This window comes from Perognathus longimembris, chromosome 3 (genome assembly GCF_023159225.1).
Source record: "Perognathus longimembris pacificus isolate PPM17 chromosome 3, ASM2315922v1, whole genome shotgun sequence".
NCBI lineage: Eukaryota > Metazoa > Chordata > Mammalia > Rodentia > Heteromyidae > Perognathus > Perognathus longimembris.
Genome location: NC_063163.1, coordinates 107883908 through 107902245, shown reverse-complemented (window position 1 = coordinate 107902245; position 18338 = coordinate 107883908). Strand labels below are relative to the sequence as shown.

Below are 18338 nucleotides of genomic sequence, written 5' to 3'. Positions count from 1 at the left end.
GGTGTGAGCCACTGGCCCCCAGCTAAGTCTCCTATTATTTTTTTTTAATTCTTTTTTTTTTTTTGGCCAGTCCTGGGGCTTGGACTCAGGGCCTGAGCACTGTCCCTGGCTTCTTTTTGCTCAAGGCTAGCACTCTGCCACTTGAGCCACAGCGCCACTTCTGGCCATTTTCTGTATATGTGGTGCTGGGGAATCAAACCCAGGGCCTCATGTATATGAGGCAGGCACTCTTGCCACTAGGCCATATCCCCAGCCCAGTCTCCTATTATTGAGCCTTATTTATTTGCTCCTTATCCAACAATTATTTATGATACACCTAATATATACACAATATACTAGACTCTGGGGAGATATATGAGTGTGAGGTTTCATTTAGGATAATCAAATGGCATAAGTAAGGAGGCTCTAAGCTACTGGAACCATCCTCAAGGCTGTCACACAGAAGATGCAGAAGGCTAAAGAGAGACCATTTAAAGGCTACCACTGAGCTAAGGTGTTATGGAAACAGAAAGGAGGGAAATATAGCTGAAGTCGAAGCAGAAAACATTGGTACCTTGGTGTGACAGTGCAGTTTATCTTTTCCTGCCTCTGGAGAAGGCTGCCTCAGAACCAATGTCAACCTGAAGGCTGAGAAGGAGAGGAGGGGACAGGGGCCCAGAGATCGGAAGGTCTGGTCTTCAGGGAAAGAAATTGTGTGGACGTGTGGAAGAAGGAGACCCTGGAAAAGAGAGGTAGATTTTTAATGTCTAAGTCTGATGATTGAAGGTTCCCCCCAAGAAAGAAAACCCTCCTGAGCAATTTAAGATACTTTTTTTTTTTTAAAGGGGCAGACTGCTTCTGGCCAACTTAAAAAGTTCATACATTTTCTCATCGAGGGTGCTTTAATTACCAGTGTCTTCCTCTAGACCATTTCTCCAGACATAAAATTTGTGTCTGGTCAAACTCTGCTCAGGTCTCTTGACTGCTTTGGGCATTTCTGCTCATCCATCCACTCCCTCTCAGAAACACCCATTGAGCCGGATGCTAAGCCAGAGATGGTAGCCCCATTTGGAGAATACTGAGTCGTTGCTTGCTGAAGCTCAGAATTCAAATAAGAACACAGATGGGAACAGATGGGAATGATTCCACAATACAGCCTACAGTTCATAGCCGAGACCTTCAGACTTTCTCTTGGTCCCTGTTATTGGAAGAACAGAGAAGAGGGAATGAATAACCCTTTATGGGGAAGGGGGCCTTGAGAGAAAACTTTTAGGGAATGAAATCTTGAAGCAGAATGAATATAGTATTGGTATTAATGACAATGGTCACTATTATTACAGCTTTGATTCATGATACTATCAGCCCTCCACTACTCACTAAGCACATCCTATGTATGATGTTATTAGCATAAAATCCTAAGAAAGCTTGTAAATTAGGTATTTCTGTTCCAATTTTGCAGAAATAGGGAAATGATAACTGTAAGACTTCTACAATTCATGCAGCAGGAAAGGGAGAGGCAGGGCACCGGTGGCTCACACCTGCAATCCTAACTACTCAGGAGGTTGAAATCTGAGGATCGCAGTTTGAAGCCAGCTCAGGCAGAAACATCCATGAGACTCTTATCTGTAATTAACCACCAAAAAAAAAAAAAAAGCCAGAAATGGATCTGTGGCTCAAGTGGTAGAACACTCTCCTTGAGCAAATGAAGCTCAGGAATAGAGCCCAGGCCCTAAGTTCAAGCCCCAGGATTGGCACAAAGAGAGAGAGGTTTGAGAGAGAGAGAGAGAGAGAGAGAGAGAGAGAGAGAGAGAGAGAGCCTAACACTTAAATCCAACTTTAACTGACATCATCCACTGTACTATTTCTGCCACACTTGCTTAATATTGGTATACATGAAATAATCCTCAATTCAATCAAAAGCTCCCAATTTAGGGACACATTGAAGTGTAGAGAATTGCAATGCCTTTGGCAACGGATAACAAATAACTAAACAGGCAAACTCTCAACTGAATGGATTCAGCATTGATCTGAGTTCATGTCTGGTAGAAGGAGCTCCCCTTCGTGTGACAGGAATCCACATGGCACAGACCTAACCTAGCTGTGTCTGCAGGAAGTAAGAAAATAAAAACACAGGTCTGTCCTCCCAGGTTTAGGATGCCATTGAGAAGATTCAGCTCGACAAAAAGAGCAGAAGTTCAGAAAATAGAGTGTGATGAAGGGTGAAAGTCTAGGCTTCCTCTGAGACAACAGTGAACTGGAAATGTCAGTGTCAGGCCCAGTTTTGTGTCTACAGATGACAATGGCGAAGAGCAATGATAGGGATGATGACCACACGGATTTAAGAGTGGCAAGGGATTTTGTCTGACATCACCAAGCACGTTGGTGGCAGAGCCGGCAATGGTTGCTATGCCTGCTTAGCTTGCCCACCCCAAGAAAGGGGTGAGAGGAGACCGAAGATAGTCACAGATGGCCACCATAGAGGAAATACTAGAAGGTTCTTACAGACAGACCATACTCCATCACTGTGCCAAGAAGGGCCCCCCTCAGAGGGTTCCAGAATGAGCTCTCTTTTGTGGCTTGTGAACCATTGATAACAGAGACCTTGGCACTTTTATTTGGGGTGAGAGATGGCAAGTTTCCCAATATGGAGGGGACAGGTCTTAGGTTTGTGTCTAGAGAGTCTAGACAATCCACCCTGCCCACGGTCCTACTTATCTGCAAACAGTCTAAATGCAAGCTGGCAAAGGAGACTCAGGTTTCTCCGCTCCTGCTCATAGTGCTGTCCGGGTAACTGGGATGTGGGCAGATAGCGAGGGACTGGCAGAGGACTTCACCCCCAGTTCCTAACCTCCTTGGGAATATAGGAGGGGTGAAAGGGACATTTTTTTGGCTTTTCCTTTTTGATGCCAGTACTAGGGCTTGAACTCAGGGACTGGGCACTGTCCCTTCATTAAAAAAATTAAATTGTTATTATAAAGGCAATGTATAGAGGGATTACAGATATATGAGTCAAGCAGTGTGTACATTTCTTTTTGGACAATGTCACCCCATCCCTCATACTCTCCCAGTTTTCCCCTCCCATCCCTACCCCTTATTGTCCTTTTTATTTTTTGATTCTCATCCTGGTACTTGAACTAAGGGGGCTGGGGGCTGTCCCTGAGCTTCTGGGCTCGAGGCTAGCACTCTACCATTTGAGCCACAGCTCCACTTCTGGCATTTTTGGAGGTTTGTTGGAGTTAAGAGTCTGCAGACTTTCCTGCCTGAGCTGACTTTGAACCACCTTCCTCAGATCTTAGCTTCCTGTAAGTAGCTAGGACTACATACATGAGCCACCAGCACCCAACTCGTTCCTTAGTTTTTATGGCTCAAGGAAGGTGCTTTACCACTTGAACATAACTCCACTTGGGCTTTTTGGGGGGTGGTGAATTAACTGGAGATAGAAGGTCATAGACTTTCTTACCTGGCCTGGCTTTGAATTGTGATCCTCAGATCTCAGCCTTCTTAGTAGCTAGGATTACTGGCATGAACCTTGGATACATGGCAAAGAGGTACATGGTGCATGGTGGCTGAGGTAGGAGAGAGGGCCACCATCTATTGGCAGTCTCCTCTCGTCTACCCTGGACTGTTTTCCCTCCTCCTCCATTCTTTCTGACATGTGAGTTGCCCTCCTTATGCCCAGAGGAATCTCTGCCTGTGACAGAAAGGAGATTACAGGCTCCCTTTCTGCCTCCAAGCTTTTTTCAGACTGGCAGGAAACAAGTGGAAGTAGCTAGTTGTCAGTTCTGGGATAGGAGAAATCTAAGTCTCTTGTAGGCCTGAAGCAATGCCCTGTGTCCGAGCATGCTGGTGTCAGCTCCGATTGTCCTTCCTCTTGCTAATGTGTATTTTTATTAATCCCTGAGTGGGAAGCTGGTTGGCTTTTCTTCCCTCACACTGGTCTCAGCTCCTCTGTGCCAAGCCATCTGAAGATAGGGGTGGGCAGAGGTGCAGCCAGAGCGGAAAGACAGGATCTGTGGATGCTGCAGACCCTTGGAGGGTGCTTTAGTGCCCCAGGGCCACAGGAAGGATGGAGAGTGAAGGCCACATAAAGTAGGCAGCATTCCCTCCTTTCCCCAGCCTCAACTCTGTCCCTGTCCTTGGGGCCTTTGACCAAAGAAGGGGAGTTGAGACCAACAGCCCGTAGCAGCAACATACTGACACTGCAAGTGACAATACAAGTAAGTCCTTCTCAATATCTTTCCAACTGGACTATGAGCACCAAACACCAAACCGCCCTCTTACCTGCCACATCCTGGGCCTTAAGCACTGGGAAAATGAAGTGGCCAAGGCTGGTGCAGGAAGGCTCTCAGGAATGGCCCTAGCTGCCTCTCCAGGCACATCAACCTCAATGTGTCCAGCAGCAGTCTAGCACTTAGCAACTGCAAGTGCTCTCTGAATTGATAAGAAACATAAGAGAAAATGAAGGAGGAGGAGGAGGAGGGTAGAAAATAAAATAGCTGGAGTCAGAGGATATACCACTTACTGCTGTTCTCCTAAGTCAGCCCCATGCTTGCTTCTTTTTGTGGTACTAAGGATCGATCCCAGAAACTCTCGGCATGCTAGGCTAGAGCTCTGTCACTTGAGCATACTCCCAGCATGCGCTTGACTTCCCCAAGCCTCCTGTGACAGAGCTATAAAACGCAAACAGCTACACAGCAAGCAAAGAGGTGCTTCTCATAGGCTTCTAGCAGGAGGTAAAGGCACGTGACCTTCCTACAAGAAATCTGTAGAAATTCTTTGAAGCGAGCACACCTTTGAATTTGACAAGCTTACACACCTAAACATTTATCCTGGGAAAATGATCAGGTCTTCAGCGAATGTCAGCTAACAAGAATTGTTGTGATTTGTGTATGTTAATAAACACTGAAAATCTAAACAACATGTGATTAAAAAGTTAGCTGGGTATAGTCATAAACACAATGCCATAAGCCATTCCTATTACAACACACATTTCCCATATATGAAAAATACATATATGGCAATACTGAATAGTATGAATGGTATGGCATTTTTTTATTGTTATTATAAAGGTGATGTCCAGAGGAGTTACAGTTTCCTAAGTCTGGTTTTGAGTACATTTCCTTTTGGACAATGTCACTCTTCTCTTCAGTTCCAGGTTTCCCTCCCACCCTCACCCAAAAGTTGTATAGTTCATTTTCAACACAGTGTCTAGGGAGTGCCACTGCTGCATTTTGGTACTATTTTTAGGAATATTTTTATTCCAGATATTAATGGTGGTTGTTTTTGAACTGCAAGATTATGACTGACTTAACTTTCTCCACTTATCTACCTATTTCTTATAATAAGCATATGTAGCAGCTAGCAACGCAGAACGAGAGCCTTAGTGGGAAACTGGCCAGGTATGGAGAATAGAAAGGTGTGTTTTTGCATGAAAGGAGTACCGTGGAAGATAAGTGTAGAAAGAGAGATAGACATCCAGAAGGCTGTACTTGCTCTAAGGCAATTAACAGGTGTTTGGTGAGTACCTCCTCTGAGCAACGAGTTCCTGGAAGTCCTGGAGAAGGTGGCGAGCCAGCTGTAAGCTTGTGAAGGGCAGTGAGTTTTCACTGCTGTTCTGGCTGTGTCTGGCAGGCCCGGAGTCCTCAGTGAGTGCGATGAAGTCACCTGCTCAAACGCAGTGTGCAAATCACTGGGAGGCCGAAGGTATGGATGAAGAGGGACTGAGATCATGATTGGTTTGGTCCCTAGTTAGGCTGTTTCATGGGAATGGAAAAGAAAGACCTTTTCAGCCCAGATGAGAGAGAGAAGAGAGCTGGTTGCTGGTGGCTCACGCCTGTAATCTTAGCTACCCAGGAGGCTGAGATCTGAGGACTACCACTGGAAGCCAGCCTTGGCAGAAAAGTCAGTGGCAATAAACTACTAAAAAAAGCTGGAAGTAGCGCTGTGGCTCAAATGGTAGAAGCTCAGGGATAGCACCTAGGTCCCTGAGTTCAAGCCTCAAGACCGGCCAAAAAAAAAAAAAAAAAAAAAGCAAGAAAGAGAAGAGAAGAGAAACTGGTAGAGAGTAAAAATATTAGGTGGGGGCTTGCAAAATAAAAAGACCAGAAACATCTCCTGGGTTTGGAGTCTGTGTGGCCAGAGACCTGAGAATTGTCACAGAGTTTAAGGACAAGGTCATCATGAAGGAGCAGCAGTGTGAGAGGAGAAATGACACAGGAATAACTGGGAAGTCACTGCACCTACTCACTCCATTGGTTTGATCTCTTGGATTCTTCTGTATGGCTCAGATCAGATCAGATCAGACAATGGACAAAGGGACCTGCAAATGGCGTCTCTATATCCTTCATCTCCTCTTGGGAGGAGTGTGTGGTTTCGATCCAGGGAGGATTTGCTCATAGCTACCTGTCCACCCCTGGAAAGTCTTTCAGGGAATGCTAGTGAACCCAGCTTCCTCTCTCTTGCCACTGAGAATTCAAACCTCCCTTAGGATCTCAGATGCTAACTCTCTACCACCCTCACCTCCCCAGCAGTTTGCACACGCATGCGTGTGCTTGCACACTTGAAGCTCAGGTGAACATCTACATTTCCATCTCCTCAGTGCTACTCCTAGCCTGGCTACTGCTTAGCTCCTCCTGTTGTCATGTCACTCGTTAATTACATTCTTTACTGAGGTGCAAATGTGTTTTTACAAGGAGACTAAGATGGTGTTAACTAGGAAGGAGCTGTTAATGTTAAAGATGCATTTCCCTCTGGTGCGGGGCTGGGGCTCTTGGCTGGTGATGCTGCCCAATGCTGCCCCCCAAAGTACAACTGAGATGGGGAGCAGACCCCTATTCCTGCCACCCCACCATCCTGACTTGTTGGAGTCAAATTTGTAACTCATCCACAAGGAGAAAGGGAGGGACAGTTAGGAAGGATGTGGCTTTGTCTCTCATAACAGGGCTGGCTACTCAGACTGCAAGCGCACACACCTTGGTTCATCTCAAGTACTGAGAAGATAAAATTACTACCCTTTCACCTAAAGCTAAATTAAAATGTCATGTGGTCAAAGCCACTGTTAGGCCGCAAGGATGTCTTTCCCTGCTTTTTGGTCACTTCTCTTCCTGGCTTTTCTCCCCTGATGCCTTCAGACAGCTTCCCATCCCACCCCATTGCTGTCCCTGTAGATGCCCTAGCCAAGCCTGCCATCGGCATCAGCCACGCCCCTTTCCTCTAACTTCCCCAGAAACTCTAGAACAGGGGTCTGCTGCTCTGCCAGTGCCCATAATCACCCCCAGAGACAGGCTGCAGTACCGTTGGCCCCAGGAAACCATCATGCAGGCAACAACAGAGTTCTTCAACCTGTGACAAGATTTGGGCTCCAGATGAACCAGGAGGAGGAAGGGGGGTGGGGTGGGAAGCCTCAGCAACCACGCTGAGGAGAGAGGGCTGAATGGTAAATATGGTAGGGATAGGAGCAGAGGAAATAGCATGCATCCCTTCTAGGATAGAATCTATCTCCGGGAGGAAGAGAAGAGCCTGTGAACAGAGCGGAACAGAGCCGGGAGGCCTCTGCGTCTGATGCCCCTGCTGAGAACTGCTCTGCCCTTCCACACAGGTGCTTGGGCTCCCGGAGACAGGAAGCCTTTCTAGTTCAGCGGAAGTGAGAAGAGGGGTGTGAGCACCCCCCAGAAGAAGATCCCAGAGACGGCGGGATCACCCAACAGTAAGAAGTGCTTTTCTGTCCTTGAACACAGTAGGATGGTCCCCCAGGCAGCCCGCCTTCTGCCTCTAGCGCTAGCTGACCGTCTACCTGAGCCATGTCAACACAGCATAGACTACCTTAGATAGCAAATGCCGTGTGGGTGTCTCGTGTCTTGGTGTTACAGCCTTAGTTTGGGAACAAGGGCCATGCTTTGTCCCTGTGTTCTCAGTTTTCACGTGTTCTGTGAGCATAGCGTTGCTGGTACAGAGAGAAGGATGTTGTGTACATTTGTACAACTCTCTAGAACAGTTGTTCTCACTTGAGCTTTAGCCAGGGGGCATTGGTGACAAATGCAGTCCCTAGACCACACAGCCACAGACTCTGATTCTGTGTGCTGAGGTGAAGACCTGCAAATTTGTACCCCAGTGATTCTGGGTGTACACCGAAGGCACTGTGTCCAGGTGTTCATCAGTCGATGGGCTTGGAGACACAGGCTCTTTAACTATGGAGCCTTTTGAACAGAGAATCTCATTTGACTCTCTGATCATATCTGGGTAGGTGGTTGGATTTTTAGCAGTTCTGGGGGTTGAACTCAGGGCCTATGCTTTGCTAGGCAGGTGTTCTACCATCTGAGCCACATCCCCAGCCCTTTTGGGCTTTGTCATTTTTCAAACAAGGTCTTGCTTTGTGCCTGGTTGGCCTGGATTGTGAGTCTCCTATTTACGTTAGGCCAGTCCCACCAAGCCCAGACTTTTATAGGTTGAGATGAGGCCTCTTTATATTTGTTGTTGTTGTTGTTTTAGTTTTTGGTGGTTTTTTTTGTTTGTTTGTTTGTTGCCTCAACTGGCCTTGTACCTCAGTCTTCCTGATCTCCACCACCAAGTAACTATGACTAGAGGTGTGAGCCATCATGTTCAACTGGTTTTTTGGCTCTTTTAATTCTCTTAAGTAACTTCATTGTGTCATAGAGTTATGTGCTCGTATAGTAGGGATTTAGATTCCTAATTTTTAGAAAGAAATTTTTTCTTCTTCTTTCTTTCTTTCTTTCTTCCTTTCTCTCTCTCTTTCTTTTTTTTTTTTTTTGTGCTGGTACTGGGGCTTGAACTCAGGGCCTTATACTCTTGCTTGGCTTTCTTCCCCCCTTAAGACTGGCATTCCACCACTTAAACCACAGATCCATGTCCAGCTCTTTGCTGGTTGACAGGAGACAACTGTCTCGGGGATTCTTTCCTGCCCAGACTGGCTTCCAAGCATGATCCTCAGATTTCAGCCTCCTGAGTAGCTAGGATTGACTGTCATGAGCCACCAGCACCTGGCTCCCTGTTTTGTTGTTGTTGTTGTTTTTCCTTCTTAATACTACTGTAAAGGTTGGCTCTCTTACAAAAAGATCGAGCCCCAACTCAAAGGACCTTATCTAGGATTTTGTAAATTTCCTAGATGTCTTTTTAGGGGCAGGGTGATCTTACAGGAAATTGGTGGTTATCATTGCCAAATTCTTCATAGAAACAGTCCCTGCAGAGAGGGAGAGGGAGGGAGAGCCACTCAGGTGCAAGTTTCACTCCAATTTTCCAAAGCAGGCGGCTGGGACAGTGGCTTCCTGTCTAAGGAGCTATGTGGTCATCACTGGAGGGAGAGTTAGGCTGGCTCCTCCTCCTGGGAGGAAAGCCATCCCTTGTCGATTGGGCCACTCCACCCCAGGGACAGGTTGACCTTTATCATTTGCAGCCTATGCACAATGATACTGCAGACAGCTCCCTGCCCGTGCAGCTGGCTAGAGGATGGAGGGAGAGCAAGTAAAATGAGAAAGTATGGGCAAGGCTTACACAATTGCACAACCAGCACTGAGTGTGTTCTTGTGCAAGGGCAGTGGCTTTCTTAGGGATGGGACTGGAACCAAGCCTCATCCTTCAGCCTTTCCAAGAGAACCCTACTCTCTCCAGGTAAAAGCTGTGGTTTCTGGGTCCCCCCTTCCATTACCTAGGTGGTGGTGGAATGTGGATTAGACAGAAGCAAACTCAAGTATTATCCCCACCCCTGTCCCCTGCGCTCCTGGACATGTACACACCTGCTGACCCTTTGCTCTGGTTCCAAGTGAGTGACAGGCAGCGTGGCCTGTCCTGGGGACTTAGTACAGCTGACACTATTCCTTGGATGGGTGCAACTGGCAAGGACAATTTTTGCAGCTAATGCTGGAAGTGTGGCAATCAGAGAAGCCGCCAGCTGTCTCACTTCAATTCTTAGCTCGCTCGCTCTCTCTCCTTTTTAAAATCGTTTTGCTTACATAATCCACCCCCTTTTTTATTTTCTAATTCTCTCCTTGCAAAGCTGGCACCAGAGGGGAAGGGCTGGGGTGGAGGGGGTAGCAATTACACATCAGTTTGGGGAGCATTTACATTTTGCAATTACAATTTAAAAATAAGTCTCGTTAATGATCTCCACGTGTAAACGACAAACCTTAACTGACATACATATTCTCTCGGGTCTGCCTGCCTGCCTCCCCCACAAGCCAGAGGCTCAGTCAGGGCAGAAACTCCCATGAGACACAGGAAGGAGATGGGGCCAACTCAGAGCCAAGGGGTGGCCAGGACCATTAAGGTGCCTTTGAGGATGCTTAGAGAAGACGTGGAAAACAAGAACTCTGGGCTCTGGCATCTCTCCTCTTCCTGGCCCTCTCCCTGAGCTCTGGCCCAGCTAGTTGGTGTTTTCTGGAGGCCCAGTGAATGAACAGGGTTGTGGAAAAAGCGAGGCCCCTCCCTCAGTGGGTAATACCATCCCAGGGGGAACTTTGAAGTGGTGTTGGGCAAATGAGAGTCTTAGTTCCCACAAGGCAATCAAAGCACCCAGATTCTTCAAAGAAACCAATTCTTCATTCAAGGCTCAAGGAGAAAGCAAGCATGCATTGTCTGCCCAGTTGGGAAAGACCTTTCTCTTCTTACCAAGAAGTTGGCCTGTGCTTTCTGATGCACTCCGATCCCTGCCTAAGCTCAGACTTTGAATCCAGAGCAGCCTTGGTTTAGGGTCTAGCTCTGCCATTTGCTGGGTTTGGAATTTGAGCAAGTTCTAGAACTCGGGTCTTCCACCATAGTGTGTGTGTGTGTGTGTGTGTGTGTGTGTTACTGGGATTTGAACTCAGGACCCGGGCACTGTCCCTTAGCCTTTTCTCTCAAGGCTGGTGCTCTATCACTTGAGCTACAGCCCCACTTCCAGCTTTTGGGGGTTACTTGGAGATAAGGGTCTTACTGACTTTCCTGCTGGTCTGGCTTTGAACCTAGCTCCTCAGATCTCAGCCTCCCGAGTAGCTAGGATTATAGGCATGAGCCACTGGCGCCCAGCAACTTTCTTTTCTGAGGAACAGTCTCACTATGTAGCCCAGGCCAGCCTTGAATTAATGATTCTCCTTCAGCTCCCCACAAGAACCAGGATGCTCACAGGCATGCGGCAGCCTGCCCAGCCCATCAAAACCTTCCTGTTTCCTCACAGGGCTGCCGGGGCAATGACCTCACACAAGGTCTAGCACGTGAGAAATGCTTAGAAAAGTCCAACTCCAGTCCCAGGCCAGCGCAGCAGCCCCTCGTTGCCTCCTGCCTATACTAAATAAAGCTGTTTCTTTCTGGCTACAATGGACACTAAGCACCGGGGGCTGGTGTGCTCCTAACAGGCTTCCCCTCAAAGCCCAGCCCCTCCTCCCCACAGGGCTGAGCTCTTCTAAGGCTTCCCCATGGAAATGCATATAGTTATATATTATACGCTATTATAATATATAACACTATAAATGTTATGCTATTATACATGTCCTATATATGATATATACATGTATCCAATGTCCATATGATATATAATACATAATTATTTAGCCATTGCTTATTATATATTAGATATTATTAACTAATATCTAATATATAATCATTATATAATAATCATTTTATAATTATATAATTTACATATTGTAATTATATATATCATATACTGTATAATACATGATTTAATTAATATTATTAATATAATTAACTAATATTGTTAACATTGTTAATATATAATTGTAATGTTATATTACTTAATTATATATGTTATATAATTATATGGCATGCTATATAATTATATAATATAATTATATATGTTCTATAACACATAATTTTATAATATATGATATTCTATAATATAAAGTATATGTTATATAACATAATTGTTATTACTATATATGTTACATGCTATATCATATCAGGTAATATAATCATAGTATGTTATTTACTTTTTTGGCTCTGGCTTAGAAGCTTTATGTTCTGGTGTTTCTATCTCTGGATGCTCACTAGAGGTTGATTAGAAAATGGAAATAGACTGCCAGGCATTTTATACCCACTGAGGTATGAAAATACTGTTCAACCACAGAGCCACAGAGTGTGAGTTGGCTGTAGGCAGAAGAGGGATCCCGAGCTAGGGCAAGCCTGGGGAGCACCATGGTGTTGAGACCCTCACCTTCCCTCTGCATTGTCCCCTTCCATTGGGTACACGGAGCTGCAGCTCTTGCTTGTGTATATATTGCCCTCCTCCCGCATTTCCCTGTAGCACCAGGTTTGTTTTGCTGGAATATCACCTCTAGGTATTTTTTTATATTGATGAGTGAGAATACACCAAGTGCTCATTTGCCCAATGGTGGTTTTTTTTGGTCTTCACACTTGGCTAATGATCTAAATGCAAAATCCCAGGCTCAAAACCTTTTCCTGGAGTTCACAGCCTCTCCTATGTTAGGCAAATACACTACCAGCAAGCTCCTGCCCCCAACTCTGTCATGTTGTTCCATTGACTCTTCATTTCCCATCATGCAATGAGAATCCGTAGGAACTTTCAGTTTCTTTTCATTATCTCTTTTAAGTACTGAAATGTTATCACTATTTGCTATCTCAGACTCACACTGTCTCTTTTCATTTTTCTTTCCTTGGAATCCTCTTAAATCGAAAGCCATCTATTGGCCAGGCAAAATACCACATGCCTGTTATCCCAGCTACCACTTAAGAGGCCTAAGTAGGAAGCTCCTTGTCCAAGACCAGGCCCATGCTAAAAGCATGAGACCCTACCTGGGGTGGCTCAAGTGGTAGAGTGCTAGCCTTGAGCACAAAGAAGCCAGGGACAGTGCTCAGGCCCTGAGTTCAAGCCCCAGGACTGGCAAAAAAAAGAAGAAGAGACCCTACCTGGGGAGCTATATACATGTGTATACACACACACACACACACACACACACACACACACACACACACACATAACTTAAAGCAGAAAAGAACTTTGGGCCTGGCTCAAATGGAAGAGCAAGGCCCTGAGTTCAAACCCCAACACTACCAGGTAAATAGTCTCCTTTTATATTTCAGCCCAGGAGAATTTTCATTTTGATTTCTCCTCTGTAGTGTCTGTTTTCTCCATCTGCAGCTGTTACCTCCCAAGCATAGTACACAGCACACAGAAACGGATCATAGTTGACTACCTGGACCTGGCCTATCATCAACATTGCTGTATGACCTGGAACGAGTTTCCTCATTGGTCCAGGAAAACATCAGATCTCCTGACTGCTCAGGGCCTTTCCTGTGCTGCTGGTTCTCTAGTGGTGGTCTGAGAGGCTTAGATCCCCATTTTCCCTTGACTAGATAAGAAACAGTTTCTTAAGAAGTGAAGGGAGCACCAAGGCGAAGATCAGGCAGCCCATTGTGGATTGTTCTGGAGACTTTCCCATCTCTCCAGCATCTGTACCTACCTTGGGGACCACTCTCTTCAATCTCCTCAGTCATACTGAAACAAGCTTCCTTAATGCTTCTTCCTTCTCTGCCTACCCTACACTTCTCAGTTCACATGCACACACAGCTTGTGTTAGAGAAATAATCCTGGTTATGAGAGGGTCTCACTAAGTGAGATCCTTTATGAACTCTAGGAAAAGGTGACCACCAGCTGTTCATCCCAGTCCCCCATAGCAGAGCTTCTGACTGGAGACAGTCGGGCCCTAAAGAGAAAAGAAAACACAGAGAGGCCTGCAAATAGCAGAGATTTGCCGCAGCCCTGGCAAGCTGGTATCCTAGCAGGTCCTCTTGGATGAGGATGCCATCTCTGGAGCAGTGTTCCTGCCAGCTCACATTAGTCTCCTCTAGACAGAGCCTCTAGATCTAGGGGTCAAGATTCCCCCTTGCTTTTCCCTGGGCAGCCTGACTCTGGAACATCTGGAGAGACAAATACTCAGATCCCAGGAGATGAATATGTCTTCTCAGTCAGAGCATTCTAAATTGGTCTTTGAGGATCACTGTGCCAATCTCTCTTCTATCCTTTCTCTTCCACTTCCTGGTCCTTGCCCTGGCATGACCTACAGGAAAAATAGAGGTACCGTCCTGCATTTCAAGCCCACAAAGATTCTGTGCTGAAGGCAAGTCTCTTGCTTTTCCACCCAACACCATAATGACAGGAAATGAGTTATTGCAAAAGGATACTACTCAGGCAAGTTGCTACCATTCAAAGATTCTGGCTGCTAGCTTGGCACTGGTGGCTCACACCTGGAATCCTAGCTGTTCGGGAGGCTGAGATCTGAGGTTCGGGGTTTGAAGCCAGCCTGGCAGCCAAGTCAGTTTTTTTGAAGCCAGCCGGCAGCCAGGTCAGTGAGACTCTTACCTCCAATTAAGCCTCAAAAAGCAGAAAGTGGAGCTGTGCCTCAAGTGATAGAGCACTAGCCTTGAACAGAAAGTGCTAAAGGACAGCAACCAGGCCTGGAGTTCAACCCCCAGTACCAGCATATAGGCGTGTGTGCGCACACACACACACACACACACACACAGAGATTCTCTTCTTTGGGTCTGAGTGCAACCAAAAGGGCCATTCTATGACTAAAGGTTTTCCCAGTGGAAGCCAAAACACTACAGACCCCTTTCCCATGGCTAGAGGTGGTAAAGTTAGGAGCTGGTAGGAGGCATCCAGGAGCCATTGGGAGGTAGAACACAGCTCTGGTGCCTTTGCCCTTCTGTCTAATGGCTGCCCGTTTTGGAGGCTGTAAGTAATAACACCATTGTTGACCTGTAAAGATGGCTTCATTGGTTGCAACCTGCTGCCTGCAATCTGTCTGAGCTGGGAGAAGACCACTGTCTTCTAGGAGGTACGCACTAGTGCTCATGCCTGTAACCCTAACTGCTCAGGAAGCTAAGATCTGAGAACCAGGCTTCAGAGCCAGTCCCAGACAAGAAATCCATAAGACTCTTGTCTCCAATTAACCACCAGAAGTGGTGGTAGAGCACCAGCCCTGAGTAGAAAACACTAAGGGACGTACCTAGGCCTTGAGTTCAAGCCCCAGTAACAGCACCCCCCCTCCAAAAAAAAAAAAAAAGTGATCAGCAAAAGGCTTCTGCAAAAAGGAGGAGTGCTCTGATTTGGGGGAGAAAAACAACAACAACTAGTATTTCTCAACTGGACTTTCCAAAAGAGACTGCCAGGTGCCTCTTTGCCTGTGAGTCGTGGGCGGATTTCATTTTAGGACAAGGACTTCTTTGCAGCTGTGGGTGGTCTCTAGGCAGCTATGGGTGGAGTGAGGAAAGCAAGCCAAGTGGAGAGCGTCATAGAGAACAGGCAGGCTGTATGATCCCTCTTACCCCACGTCACTTGAGACCTGCAGGGCTCCTCAGCCCAGGCTGAGAAGGAGGAGACGCTGATAGAAGCTGGTCAGTATGAGTCAGCTCTGGCTTTGAACAGTGGAGGTCAAGGTCAGGGATAAGCAGCCCTGGTTTCATACGTACCCCATTCAGTCCCAGAGTTCTTCCCAGAGAGCTAGAACACAAGGGCCGGTTGTCAATTATACACCACCTTTGAGAACTGCAATCTTTGATCATATCCATCAGGTGATGCTTATTCGTCTTGGTGGTGGTGGTGGTGGTGGTGGTGGTGGTGGTGGTGAGTCCTGGGGCTTGACCTCAGGGCCTGGGTGCTGTCCTGAGCTTCTGTGCTCAAAGCTACCAATTTGAGCCACAGTTCCACTTCTGGTTTTCTGGGGGTTAACTGGAGATATGAGTCTCACAGACTATGCTGCCTGGGCTGATTTCAAACCACGATCCTCAGATCTCAGCTTCCTGAATAGCTAGGATTACAGGCATGAGCCACCAGTGCCCAGCTCATGCTTATTCTTTAATGCCAGTCTTTCCCTTTTTAACTGAGCACACAGTCCATTGATTCTGTGAGAGAGACATCTCTAGTTTCTAGGGGTCTGTCTCTCGCTGCCTCGGCATTTCCCACTCTCATCCTTAGACATCAGCCTCTGTGAGCAGTCTGTGTGTAATACAGAAACTCTTTCAGCCTCCCTAGGCCTCAATTTTTCTCATCCAGGAATGGGAACAATCATGATACAGATTCCATAGAGAAGACTAAGGAAACGTGCTCTCTAGAATGTCCATTTTTATTCATTCTGTATTATTGCTTCACTCCTAATCAAAATCCACTCTAAGGAAGGGGACTAACAAATTATGCTTACTGAACTCGAAGTAGCAGTTGGGATTTATAGAATTATCCTTCCTAGATTTATTTGTTTTGCATTTCAACAGTGAACCAAAGAAGTTGAATCTTAACTATGCAGGTATGTTTCCAGGCTCCATCAGAAAAGAAACCCTGGAAAGTCTGATAGCATAAATATATATTTTTTTGCCTCATAGAAGGAAAATGCCATGAGCTTGTCTTCTGGGGAGTAGAGAGCCATGGGCCAGATGGGACGTGTGGATGAGAAAGGCATTTTCCTTAGCATAGAACCATGCACAACGACCAATCCTCCAATAGCGCCCCCACCTGGGCAAGGCTCTGAATGGCAGTACAGTCGGGGTGGAAAGCTTGGTGGATGAGTGAGTAAGGTTTGGAGTAATACTCCATGAGACTGAGGGAAAAGACATGGTTGTATGATATGGAACACCTAAACAACAGGCAAGAAGCAGCCAGAAGTGTGCAGGACACATTTTAGGTCAGGTGACAGGGGTATGTCTTCCCATGGTGGGGGTGGGAGATGGAGGCATGAGTCTGGGGATTCCAGGGTGGGCTCATTGCCCAATGTCCTTCCTCTCACATCACAATTGTTATCTGCCCTTCCCTCAGGGGCTGATTTTCTTGGGGAGATCAGGAAACAGACCAACATACCTGCCTTTGTTCCAACAGGAGTAAGGATCAAGTCTGATTAGCCTTGTCCTCTGCAACTAATAGAGTAACCATGGACTTGACCCTGACCTCCAGCCCTTTTCTCTTGTAAGCTACACTGATATCACCCCAAATGCCCCAGGGAAGGGCACCCGTTGGCTGGACACAAACTCTGTGTCTGTGTCTGTGTGTGTGTGCGCACACACGCGCGCGCACGTACGTGCTAGTATTGGGATTTGAACTTCAGCCCTGGACTCTGTCCCTTAGCTTTTCTGCTCAAGGCTGATGCTCTAACACTTGACCAACAGCGTCTTCCAGAATTCCCTGCCCAGACCGGCTTAGAACCAGATCCTCAGAGTTCAGGTTCCTGAGTAGCTAGAATTATAGATGTGAGCCACCAGTTCCCAGCCACAAATAGATTTTGAGTGATAACCTAAGCCCCCAAATCATCTCATTTTCTCCGAGAGACAAGTTTTAAAACTTGTCTTTGGGTGTTAGGTACCACAGGAGATGGTCCAATCCTTCTCAAGAGAGGATGAGAGTCTGGCTGATCCTCTGAGAAGCCTCTGGTTCCAGAAAATTCTGAGATCATTCATGGCAGCTCCACATAGCTCCCACACTGTTCTCCTAAGGCCCTGCCTCTTCCCAGCTCTTAGGGACTGCCTGCCCCCATACCTGCCTGAAAGAAGAGAGACCAGAGGAGGGACAGGAGGCAGACATGGCAGCAGGAAGGTGACTTTCAGCCTCGGATCCCCCGTGTCTGCTGTTTGTCTGTCTCTGGTGAGTTGTGAGCCTCCAGAGCCCAGGCCCACGTTGTTTTTTTCAGCTCTGTTCCTGAGCAGCGGCTGCTGTCAGCTCTCCACAAATAATAATAAACCTGGGAATCGGGTTTGTCCAGGGGGACTCTGGTCCCTGGGTTCATCTTTAGACTTGTTTCTCTCCGAGTGTATGCAGACAGGAGAGCACGTGGTGGTATCTCAGGGGAGTGATGGGGCTCCGGGTGCCCTGGCAATCCACCCTGCCTGTCACCCAAAGAGGAGGGACAGGAAGGCGCTCCTCTGTCTCTGAATCACTAGAGATGCCCGGAGGTTCAAAAGAAAAGAAAACAATTGAATCAAAGGCGTCTCACGCTTCTCTTGTTTCTCCGCACCTCCCTCTGTCTCTTCTACTCATGTTGTTTGGAATAAATAGAAAGGGGGGACCGGAGATGGTGGCCCAAGTGATGGGTGAGAAACTGAGATCATAGGTCAAGGGAAGTCCTCTCCTCACCCCCAGCAGCCAGAGAGGCAGCTGGAGCTCCTGGTCTCCACTTCTGGGGCACAATCAGGGGAAAAGTCTCCTGGGGGAAAAATAAATCCTGTGAGTTGGGCCTTACTGGCAAAAGCAAGGCCCAACTGTGAGTGAGCATGGAGATTAAGATGCTAAAAGATGTTCAGGAGAAGTGCTTCAAGTCTATAATCCTAGATACCTGGGAGGCAGAGTGAATGAATTGTGGTTCCAGGAGAACTTGGGCAAAAAAAAAAAGTTTCTGGGGCTGGGAATATGGCCT

General features: G+C 46.8%; 1 protein-coding gene across 9 annotated transcripts in view; it reads left to right on the top strand.

Annotated features, from left to right (window-relative positions):
• Pknox2 (PBX/knotted 1 homeobox 2) overlaps positions 1–18338 on the top strand; it is a 248935-nt gene that overhangs the window by 146405 nt on the left and 84192 nt on the right. For 7 of the 9 annotated variants that reach the window (XM_048343712.1, XM_048343704.1, XM_048343707.1 and 4 more), the window contains one exon: positions 7577–7684. The exons of the other annotated variants lie outside the window; for them this stretch is intronic. The gene's annotated coding sequence lies outside the window, so the exon portion shown is untranslated. The remainder of the gene's footprint in view (positions 1–7576; positions 7685–18338) is intronic. 9 annotated transcript variants of the gene reach the window in all.